This window comes from Cupressus sempervirens, chromosome 5 (genome assembly GCF_028749045.1).
Source record: "Cupressus sempervirens isolate cs-2001-9-10 chromosome 5, ASM2874904v1, whole genome shotgun sequence".
Taxonomy (NCBI): Eukaryota; Viridiplantae; Streptophyta; class Pinopsida; order Cupressales; family Cupressaceae; genus Cupressus; species Cupressus sempervirens.
In genome coordinates, this window is record NC_143122.1 from 15993629 (window position 1) to 16006516 (window position 12888).

Sequence of the window (12888 nt, forward strand, 5' to 3'; positions counted from 1 at the left end):
AAGTTCAATCCTTAAAGAAATGGAGGCATTATTTATTGCCAAAGGAATTTGTTTTGTATATTGATCATCAGGCATTACAGTACTTAAATAGCCAAGGTAAATTGAATCAGAGGCATATGAAGTGGGTAGAGTTCTTGTAGAGTTATACATTTGTGTTGAAGCATAGAAGTGGAAAATCTAATAGGGTTGCAGATGCAATAAGTAGGAGACAATTGTTACTTATAGTAATGCAGGTTGAAATAGTTGGGTTTGATGAACTCAAGAATTTGTACCTCGAGGATCCTGATTTTGTTGAAGTATGGAAAGCTTGTAAAGAACCTATTGCTATAGATAAGACCAAGTCGTTAGACTATTTGATTCAGGATGGCATGTTGTTCAAGGGTAGTCAATTGTGCATTCCAAGGAGTTCCATGAGGGAAAATCTGATTAAGGAGAAACATAGTGGAGTGATGGCAGGATATTTTGGTCAAGATAAGACCATTGCCATTCTTAGAGAACATTATTTTTGGCCTCAAATTTCACAAGATGTGAAGAAGTTTGTATAGAGTCGCCAAGTTTGTCAAGTTGCCAAGGGGTTTAGTCACAATACTGGCCTATATCAGCCATTGCCTATTCCATCAAGGCCATAGGTGGACATAAGTATGGATTTTGTTCTTGGATTGCCAAGGACACAAAGGGGTAATGACTCAGTATTCGTGGTGGTTGATAGGTTCTCCAAAATGGCACATTTCATTCCATGCCACAAAATTCATGATGCTGTCCATCTTGCAAATTTTTTTTTCAAAGAGGTGGTAAGACTACATGGTCTTCAAAGGAGTATAGTTTCTGATAGAGATACTAAATTTGTGGGGTATTTCTGGAGGACATTGTGGAAAAAGTTGATAACAGACTTGAAATTTAGTTCCACGCATCACCCACAAGCTGAAGGCCAAACATAAGTGGTAAATAGAAGTCTGGGCAATTTGCTAAGATGTTTAGTTTGGGATAAGCCCAAGGGATGGGATTTGATTCTACCACAAGCAGAGTTTGCTTACAATAACTCTATAAATAGGAGTACTGGAAAATCACCATTCCAAATTGTATATGGGAATAGCCCAAGGACTACACCAGAATTGAGGAAGATTGAGCAAGGGGAGAGGACAAGTGCTGAAGCAAAAGAATTTGTTGAACATATCAAGCGTCTACATGAGGAGGTTCAGGCACACATTACCAAGATGAATCAAGAGTATAAAGCTAGGGCTGATCAAAGGAGAAGACATAAGGAATTCCAAGTAGGGGATCTAGTCATGGTGCACTTACAAATAGAAAGATTACCAGCTGGTACTTACAACAAGCTGAAAATGAAGAAATTTGGCCCCTGCAAAATTTTGAAAAAACATGACTTAGGAAATGTCTATGAGGTGGAGCTGCCAGATGGTATTCACATTTCTCCCATTTTCAACATTGCAGATTTAATAGAGTATCATGATGATGGTGTAGACGAGGAGCTGGTGTTAGAGCCATGTCCGATTCCTACTTCTAAGAAGGAGGAGATAGAAGACATTCTAGATCAGCATGTGGGTAGGAGTACTAGAAACAAGTAGTATGAAGAGTATTTGGTCAAATGGAAAGGATGACCGATCCAGGACTCAACTTGGATTTCAATAGCTGAGGTTTCCCATTTGGGATTTCCTCTACCATTCATAAAGTGACAGGGTCACTTTTCAATCTACCCTGGGTGTCTAATGCAGGAGCATCCAGAGGTATAAGGGAAATCCCGTGTCACCCAAAAAAATGTACTTAGACTTAGTTTTTATTTCATTTTTGGACAGCAATTTGGGTCAAATAAAGGTTCCAACTCTCACAGTTCCACTATCAGTGTGCTAGTAAATCCCAAAAAAATAGGAGTATGTAATTGGGCCATCATTTTGGTAAACTAGAAGGTGTGAATTGGAAAAATGAATGTAATTGTGATTTAGAGCATTCCAAAAAAAGAATCAGGTCAAAAGGCCTCGCGGTTTGAATGTTATTGCAGTTTTTTGAGTTTTGGAGACCTCCTAAGAATGCTTCAAAGTCAGGTAAGGGGCATTAAATGACCTCAAAAAGGTCTGAAAAATGGAGGACAAGTGAGGTTAGTCCATAGGGCTATAGAGCACTTCGAGAGCTTTTCAAAAATGTAACCAGTTTGTCAATCGGAGCTACGGTTCAAAAGTTATGCCTCTCAAAAGTTCGGTTACCATTTCTGGATTCTTTTAGATTTGCATCAACTTCTAATGCAGCTTCTAGAGCCTTCTATTTGGTCGGTGGATGCCTATTAACACTTTCTAGAATGTATTCCTAGTCCTTAACCCTCTGAGGTCTATTTAAGGAGATTCCTGGCATTGTAAAAGGCAGTTCAAAGTGGAGTTTGAGAGGAGGTACTTAAAGGAAAAATTATCTCCACATTTATGCTATTGTAAGCCCTTAGGGAATGTTTTGATGTTTATTTTCTCTATACTGAATGTACTAGCTTATTTTTTAGTTAATACAATTTCCCTTTTTCTATTGTGTCCATTCTGTTCTTGTGTTTTGTTCCCATCAAGTGGTATCAGAGCTAGTTTTCCTCAATGTGTAGACAGAACGCTGACTGTGAGGCAGTTTGCACTAGGACTGTGTGGTTGTGAGTTCAAGTTAGAAGATTTCACCATGAAGAGAGTGTGGCAGAAGGGCTAGAGCTATTAATCCTGAGGAGGTTAGAGCCCTCCAAAGGTAGATATAGGCATTGCAAGAGGAGCTCCGTAGAGGAGCAAATGTTGCCGCAGGTGATGATAGTGAGGATGACAATGAAGAAGAAGAAATGGGACCAAAAGGGGAATTTGATGGGGAAGTTCTGAATCATGTAGAAGAAAGGCTTTTTAGGGCCATTACTAAGTTTGGGAAAAGACCTACAATTGAAGTGGCTGTATTTTCAAGAAATTTGAAACCAGATGAGTTGATCAATTGGATCAATGAACTGGAAGAATACTTCGAGTATGAGGATATCAGGGACCTAGATAGGGTTAAGTTTGCAAAGGCCAAACTGAAAGGCCATGCCAAAATCTGGTGGCAGGAGGTTCAATTGGAAAGAAACATAAGAGGAAAGGAGAAGATCACAAGATGGGATCGCATGGTGGAAAAATTGAAGAAGCAGTTCATTCATGTGGACCACAAGCTTGATTTGTTTAAGAAGATTCATGGGTTAAAGCAAGCAGGAAGATCAGTCCAAGAATATACAGAGGAATTTTATCGACTCTTGATTATAGTGGGGCATGCAAAAGAAAATAAGGAGAAGGTTGCTCATTATATTAGTGGGTTGCGACCTAGCATCCAGGAGGAATTAAGTCTAGTAAGAGTGACCAACATTGAAGAGGCATACCATTTTTCCCTATGAGTTGAAGAGAAGTTGAATAAAAGGTTTGAAGGAAGATAAAGAGGGTGCGGTCAAGGAGGAAGGGGAAGTAGTAGATCATCTGGAGGCCACAATGAAACCCAAAAGAAAAATGAAGATGTAGGTACTAGCAAGAACCAGAGGAATGAGGGTTTCAACCGCTTCCATGATTAAGACTTTGGAAATCAGAGAGGAAGAGGTAGAGGACGTGGACAAGGAAGAGGAGGCTTCTGTGGTACCTATTTCCATTGCAATGAAGAAGGTCATCGTGCCTCTGAATGCCCTCAACGACAAGGAAGGACGGATAGGAGAGCTGAGGGCCAAGCTAGGGTTGGTCATGTGGATGAGGATGCACAATCATCACATTCAAAGGATGCAAAAAGAGGAGAGACCTTGGTAAATGAAAAAGTCCTACTAAGTAGTGAGATTGAACGAGGACAACAAAGTAGTTTGTTCCGCACCAGATTCAAGTGTGAGGATAAATGTTGTGACATGATCATTGATGGTGGTAGCAATTATAACTTGGTATGAGAAGAGATGGTATCCAAGATGAAGTTCAAGAGGGAGAAACATCCCAAGCCCTATCGGATTTCTTGGGTAAAAGATGATCATAAGGTCCTGGTAAGTGAAAAATGTTTAGTGAAATTCAAAATTTGGAGTTACAATGACGAAGCTCTCTGTGATGTTATTCTGATGGATGTTTGCCATCTATTGTTGGGTAGACCATGGTAGTTTGATAGACATGCAATACATGATGGACATGCAAACACATACTCTCTGACAAAGGATGGAGTTCGCCACAAATTGAAGCCCATGAAAAAGGAAGGTGAAAAGGTATGCAACAGTGCTAGGATTTGTCTTGTTGATAGAAGGAAGTTTTTAGATGGTATGAAACATCAGCATATTTACTATGCTTTGATTCCTACGAAAGATAAAGAAGGTAGTAGTGAAATACCACTTGAAGTTTCAAATTTACTAGGGGAATTTGGAGATATTATCTTTAATAATGTTCCAGATGGATTACCACCAGTAAGGCAAATCAGTCATCAGATAGATCTAATTCCAAGAGCTAGTTTGCCTAACAAGGCTGCTCATAGGATGACTCCTACTGAAATGGAGGTGCTAAATAGACAGGTTCAGGAGCTATTGAGGAAGGGCTTGATTCGAGAGAGCCTAACTCCATGTGCAGTACTTGCAGTACTTGCACCAAAGAAAGATGGAGAGTGGAGGATGTGCATAGATTCTCGAGCTATAAATAGGATAACCATCAAGTACCAGTTTAATTTGCCAAGGATGGATGATCTTATGGACTTCTTGAGTGGAGCTTAGTACTTCACAAAGATAGATCTCAAGAGGCTATCATCAAATATGGATTCGAGAAGGAGATGAGTAGAAAATAGCCTTCAAGACCAAGGAGGATCTTTATGAGTGGTTAGTCATGCCCTTTGGATTGATGAATGCCCCAAGCACCTTCATGCTGCTCATTAATGAGGTACTTAAGAAGTTCTTGGGAAAATTTGTTATCGCCTATTTGGATGATATTTTAATTTTTAGCAAGACTTTGGAGGAACATTTACTGCATATTCGTAGTGTCCTTGAAAGGCTAAGGGAAGAGAAACTATTAATTAATCTGAAGAAGTGTATCTTTACAAAAAGGGAGTTAGTCTATTTGGCGTTTGTTATATCACCCGAAGGTCTCAAAATGGATCCAGAGAAGGTAAAAGCCATCTTGGAATGGGCTACTCCAATGTTTGCTACTGAGGTAAGATCATTTCATGGTATGGTTAGTTTTTACAGGAAGTTTATTAAGAATTTTAGTGGCATATGTGCACCCCTAACTGATACAAGAAGAGGGGATAGAAAAGAGGTCAAATAGACTGCAGCAGCTATGAGAAGTTTTGAATTGCTGAAGAAGAAGGTAAGAGAACAACCTGTGTTGGCACTTCCAGATTTTAGAAAGGTTTTCCAGGTGGATTGTGATGCCAATGGTAGTGCTATTGGCACTGTATTAAGCCAAGAAGGTAAGCCTATTGCATGTTTTAGTGAAAGATTGAATGATGCAAAGAAGAAGTATTCCGTTTATTATCAAGACTTCTATGCAATAGTTCAGGCCTTACTGAAATGGAGGCATTATTTATTGCCAAAGGAATATTTTTTGTACACTGATCATCAGGCATTACAGTACCTAAATAGCCAAGGTAAATTGAATTAGAGACATATGAAGTTGGTAGAGTTCTTGCAGAGTTATACATTTGTGTTGAAGCATAGAAGTGGAAAATCTAATAGGGTTGTAGATGCAATAAGTAGGACACAGTTGTTGTTACAGTAATGCAAGTTGAAGTAGTTGGGTTTGATGAACTCAAGAATTTGTACCCTGAGGATCCTAATTTTGCTAAAGCATGGAAAGCTTGTAAAGAACTCGTTGTTGTACATAAAACCAAGTGGTTAGACTATTTGATTCAGGATGGCATGTTGTTCAAGGGTAGTCAATTGTGCATTCCAATGAGTTCCATGAGGGAAAATCTAATTAAGGAGAAACACAGTGGAGGGATGGCAGGACATTTTGGTCGAGATGATACCATTGCCATTCTTAGAGAACATTATTTTTGGCCTCAAATTTCATAGGATGTGAAGAAGTTTGTACATAGTTGCTAGGTTTGTCATGTTGCCAAGGGGTTTAGTCACAATACTGGCCTATATCAGCCATTGCCTGTTCCATCCAGGCCATGGGAGGACATAAGTATGGATTTTGTTCTTGGATTGCCAAGGACACAAAGGGGTAATGACTCAGTATTCATGGTGGTTGGTAGGTTCTCCGAAATGGCACATTTCATTCCATGCCACAAAACTCATGATGTTGTCCATATTGCAGACTTGTTTTTCAAAGAGGTGGTAAGACTACATGGTCTTCCAAGGAGTATAGTTTCTAACAGAGATACTAAATTTGTGGGGTATTTCTGGAGGACATTGTGGAAAAAGTTGAGAACAGACTTGAAATGCAGTTCCACACATCACCCACAAACTGATGGTCAAACAGAAGTGGTAAATAGAAGTTTGGGCAATTTTCTAAGATGTTTAGTTGGGGATAAGCCCAAGGGATGAGATTTGATTCTACCACAAGTAGAGTTTTCTTACAATAACTCTATAAATAGGAGTACTAGAAAATCACCATTCCAAATTGTATATGGGAATAGCCCAAGGACTACACCAGAATTGAGGAAGATAGAGCAAGGGGAGAGGACAAGTGCTGAAGTGGAAGAATTTTCTAAACATATCAAGTGTCTACATGAGGAGGTTCTGGCACACATTACCAAGATGAATCAAGAGTATAAAGCTAGGGCTGATCAAACGAGAAGACATAAGGAATTCCAACTATGGGATCTAGTTATGGTGCACTTACGAAAAGAAATATTTTCAGCCGGTAGTTACAACAAGCTAAAAATGAAGAAATTTGGCCCCTGCAAAATTTTGAAGAAACATGACTCAGGAAATCCATATGAGGTGGAGCTGCCAGATGGTATTCACATTTCTCTCATTTTCAACATTGCAGATTTAACAGAGTATCATGATGATGGTGCAGATGAGGAGCTGGTGTTAGAGCCATTTCTAATTCCTACTTCTAAGAAGGAGGAGATAGAAGACATTATAGATCATCATGTGGGTAGGAGTACCAGAAACAAGCAACATGAAGATTATTTGGTCAAATGGAAAGTACGACTGATCGAGGACTCAAGTTGGATTTCAACAGCTGAGGTTTCCCATTTGGGATTTCCTCTACCATTCATAAAGTGACAGGATCACTTTTCAATCTACCCTAGGTGTCTGATGCAGGAGCATCTAGAGGTATAAGGGAAATCCTGTGTCACCCAAAAAAATGTACTTAGACTTAGTTTTTGTTTCATGTGTTTTCATTTTTGGACACCCATTTGGGTCAAATAAAGGTTCCAACTCTCACAGTTCCACTATCAGTGTGCTAGTAAATCTTGAAAAAATAGGAGTATGTAATTGGGCCATCATTTTGGTAAACTAGAAGGTGTGAATTGGCCAAATGAATGTAATTGTGATTTAGAGCATTCCAGAAAAAGAATCAGGTCAAAAGGCCCCACGGTTTGAAAGTTATTTAAGTTTTTGGGATTTTAGAGACCTCCTAAGAATGCTTCAAAGTTAGGTTAGGGGCATTAAATGACTTTGAAAAGGGCTGAAAAATGGGGGATGAGTGAAGCTGGTCCATAGGGCTATAGAGCACTTTGAGAGCTTTTCAAAAATGTAAATGGTTTGTCAATCTTAGCTACGGTTCAAAAGTTATGCCTCTCGAAAGTTCGGTTACCGTTTTTGGATTCTTCTAGATTTTCTCTAACTTCTAACGTAGCTTCTAGAGCCTTCTATTTGGTCAGTGGATGCCTACTAGCACTTTCTAGAATGTATTCCTTATCCTTAACCCTTCGTGGTCTATTTAAGGAGATTCCTAGCATTGTAAAAGGCAGTTCGGAGTGGAGTTTGAGAGGAGGTATTGAAAGGAGAAATTATCTCCACATTTATGCTATTGTAAGCCCTTAGGGCATGTTTTGAAGTTTATTTTCTCTATACTGAATGTACTAGCTTATTTTTTAGTTAATACAATTTCCCTTTTTCTATTGTGTCCATTCTATTCTTGGGTTGTGTCTCCATGACTATTCTTAATAAAAAATGTGCTTAATTAAAATAAGATAAATCACACATAATGGTTGACTTCAATCTCTCATTAGGTGCATCAAAATACTATTCTTCTAATACCACATGTGAACTTGATGGATATTTTCCCTTCACAACTTCCTTGAATTCTTCAACATGTTCTCTAAGTACATCCCGCTGACTACTATTTCTATTGTTATTTCTTGTGTCATTTATATTTTTGTTCCTTCTAAAGTTTTAGTTTGTGTTGACATTCCTCATCTCTATTCTACAAAATCTTGTAATGTGACAAAAATTATTGCATAACTAACATATATGTGTACTCCATCTCTTATTAGGTATTAATTGGTGCTCTACAATTCCTAGAAATGTATCCGAAGTTTTACATTTTTAAAACACAATATTTCTCCTTGTTTTATTATCTCAATGTCCTTCATTAGATTTTCTTGAGGATCTCCATCTTTCATTATATGTAGGGTTAGTATCTCTAAACATTTTACTACTGCCATTATTAATATCAAATTTAGGTTTTCTACAATCAACTACTTTATGACCAAATCCATGACAATTATAACAATAGAAACTAGTAATGGGTTTGAATGACTTACATGTACAATCTCTCTTCATACGACCAACTTCATTACATATAAAGAATCTACCTTTGAATTCACACCTTACCTCTTTAGGTGGTTCAAATCACTCTCTTTTCTTAGGATCATCACATTTTTTAGGTTGACTTACTTTCTCAACTTCTTTAGCTAATTTTGTAGATTTACTTGATTCAATCTCATTCTAATCATTCTTCTTAAGTTCAGGGATTTCAACAAGTGGATCTAGTTTAGTAAGAATATCAATCTGCTCATCAGATTCTTCAAGATTCTTTTGTAAGTGTTTCATATCCATAAGGATCTTACTCAAGTTTTTGGGCCTCTTCTAAGTAATTAGGATTTGATACCAATTGTTGGAAACATGTAATAATAAGAGGGGGTGGGGGGTGTGCATTAGTATTATATAAACATCTTCCCATAACTGAATATTGCTAATTACTTTATAACATACATACGAAAGTAAACTAACAATGGGGAACAATAAATATAAGCATACACAAGAATAATTCATAATGTCATTTTTTTTAACTAGGGAAATCTTGGACAAGGAAAAGCCTTGGTGGGGACAGTGCCCACAAAATGATCTACTAAACAAAAGAATCTAGTTAAGGATATTGACCTTGTTAGGAGTCTATGAAGTACATATAATGTCTCAGTCCTTGTTAGGGGACTAGGCCCTCTTATAAGCCTCAACCCTATTAGGAATTACTTCAATCCTATTAGGAGTTGGTATAAAAATGAAAAATGTATGCAAGATGAGCCCACTACCCAAAAATGCAATTATACAATGTAGTTCCTTTATACAAAACAATTAGATACAAAATCCTCTTACTACTATCTATTTTATGTCACATATCTCTGATCATACACTAGAATTAACATTATATAGCCTTCACATAAGTTTTCACATCATATACAAGCTTGCACACAAATTCGCATGTCATATTCTATACATTCACAACTTCACATAATATGATATTTCCTTTATATCTTTACACTTTGCAAAACTTTCCTATTCAACCTTTATTGCTTTACACACTTAGCAAAATGAAAAATTAACTTATTCTCTCTTAGGGTTAACATCTAGGATTTCATCCCTAATTATTTAAGTAACTATTTTTTTTACCAAAATAATTTCTTAATCCTTAATTATCAATTTGTCAATGTGTGATGTTCTCCTCTATTCATTACCTTTATTGGAAAACCTATTATATATGACAATGTATTGTCTATAGTGTACTGTGCTCTTGCACACATCATTATAAAAATCTTTAATAATTGTCACCAACTATGTACATACTAAATATCACTATTTAGACTACACATATCAAAACTATTACTATATTGCAAGTGAAACTATCTGATACTTATACATATTTATACATCTAACTTTGAGATCTTTATCTAAATATTTTGCCTTCTCACCTTGAGATATAATTTTCCATAAGTGACAACCCTATCCCATACTATTTAGCCATATTTCCAACATGATGAACCACTATAAAATTTGTGTCTATTCTTGTATTTGTTAATTTTCTTAGTTTTTAGTTTTATTTTGATTTTTGTATTTTCTTTTAGCACAAAAATTGGTATAAGAGCTAGTTAATACTGGTTTATTTTCTAGAAATTGGTAAAGGTTGTTAGGGTCCATGGATGAGACAAATAAGTAGAAAATTGGAAAATATTCTAGGAAAAATTTTGGCCTATGAAAAGTGCAGATTGAGTCATTGCTTATTACATAGGATTTGAAACCTACATTTCTTGGTAAACAAAAGGCTAGGGAAAAATGACAAATGATGACTAGGAGCTCAAGAAATCTTTTATTTGATGTTGCAAGAGAGAACACAAAAAGATAGTTGAGAAATTGTTTTCTTTATATGAGATACCTCAAGCATCGAATAAAGTGTTTATAATGAAGACGTTATACAATCTAAAAATGAAAGAAATGGGAGTGATGTCGAATCATCAATATGAGTTCAATACGCTAGTCACTCAACTAATTTTAATTGGTATACCTTTAGATGATGAAATAAGAGCTATTTTATTGTTATATTCACTTCCAAACAACTAGGAAGGGGTAGTAATGGTTATGAGCACTTCAGTAGAAGCCAAGAGTAAGAAAAAAATTGATGAAGTTACAACCAAACTCCTCAATGAAGACACATGTGAAGGAAGCAACAAGAACCCTCTTCTAGTGATGCTCTAATATTTGTGAGAAGATGAAATAGAGGTAGAAATTGTGAAAGAGGCAGATATAAAAATAATGAAGAGGCAAATATAATCATCATTCAAAGTTTAGAGGAAGAAATGACACTCACTAGTTTTGTGGTAAACTATGGCACACAAAGAAACAATGTAAGAGTTACAAAAAGGCTCAAAAAAAGTGATTAATGATGGTGTACATAATTCCATTATTAAAGATGATGGAGTTTTTGTATTTATAACTAATGACATGAATGAAAGTTCATGGGTTCTCAATTCTAATTCACCTTTCCATGCTACTCCATGTTGAAGTAAATCCACAAATTACCATGAAGGTATGTTTGGTAAATTTTTTATTGGGGATAACAAAGAATATAATATTTTCAGAAAAGGAGATATTTTATTGTCACTTAAAAATGGAAGCAAATGGCTTTTGAATGATGTTAGACATGTTCCTACACTTCAATGTAATCTAATTTATGTGAGTCAGCTATATACACAAGACTATAATGTTAATTTGGATCTTGATTCATGGAAACTATCCATATGATAATTAGTTTTGGCTAAAGAAAAGAAATTAGGAAGTCTATATATTTGAGAGTGCAATGATGAAGTGGTAATAGCCATGGCAGATGTGGATAGTAAAGTTGAACTTTGGTATAAGAGGCTCGATCATATGAGAAGAAAAGGATCTTGAAGTAATGCTTCAAAGAGACCAAGTTTAGGGGTTTAAATCACTCAATTTGGAGCTACGTGAAAATTGTCTTTATGGAAAGAAAAATTAAACCAACATTGTAAGGATGGATCATGAAAATAAGTCTTTTCCATTAGAGCTTTTGCATTTCAATGTCTTTGGTCCTATGGAGGTAACTTCAATTGGTGGTGCAAGTTAATTTGTAACTTGTTGTGATGATTGCACTCATAAAGTTTGTGTTTACATGTTGAAAAATAAATCAAAAGTGTTTTCAAAATCTAAAAGTTTTAAAGCTATGGTTAAAAATCATAGAGGCAAGAAAATTAAATGTCTATTAAGAGATAATGGTGGTGAGTTTTCCTATTCAGAGTTTGATAGTTTTGGTGAAGATTATGTCATTAGAAGGATTGAAATAGTCCCTTATACACCTCAAGAAAATGGTGCAGTTGAGAGGTTGAATCAAACTATTTTGTAATGAGCTAGATGTATATTATCTAATGTAGGATTAGGGAAGGAATTTTGGGTAGAGGCATGTAATATGATTGTTTAGTTAGTTAATTGAGCTCTTTCATCTTGTATTGATTTTGATATTGGGAATAGAGGTGGAATAGTAAACGAATTTCATTTTCACATTTGTGTTTTTTTAATTTTGTTGCTTATGTTCACACTCCTAAGGAGCAGTGAACAAAATTGGATTTTAAATTCGAGAGAAACATAGTTCTAGGGTATGGTGTAGACCAATTTGGTTTTATATTATGGGATCTGACTCATAAAGTCATCCACAACTAGAATGTAGTATTCAATGAGAAATTATTCTAAAGATTAAATAACCTAATTAATCCTTTAAATAATTATTTCAATTATGATTGATTTGAGAATATTTCACTTCTCATTATTCATTGAATGTAATGCACTAAATTTGTGAGTTTCAATCAATCCATTATATTGCCTACCTCCAATCATCCTCTACAAACTCATTTTTTCATAGATAAGCCTATGTCCATGCACATGTATGCTCAAACCTAGGCCAAAGAAGACTATCATGTGTTGTGTTCTCTCTTTAACCCACCCTCACACCCTACGCTCAATCACACACAACTTGGACCTACCAATGCCAATGCATACTGTTCCACACAAACTAGAAATTTTCTTTTACTAAGACTTGATCCACACAATGTCCCACTATCCATGTTGTTTTAAATTCATCTCTAGGAGGTTATTTTCATATAGATCATGTTAACTTGCTCCACACTCATGCACTAGTGGACTACTGCACTCCAAATACAAAGTGCATGGTTCTTCCATGCATTTTGGTGATTTAGTTCACA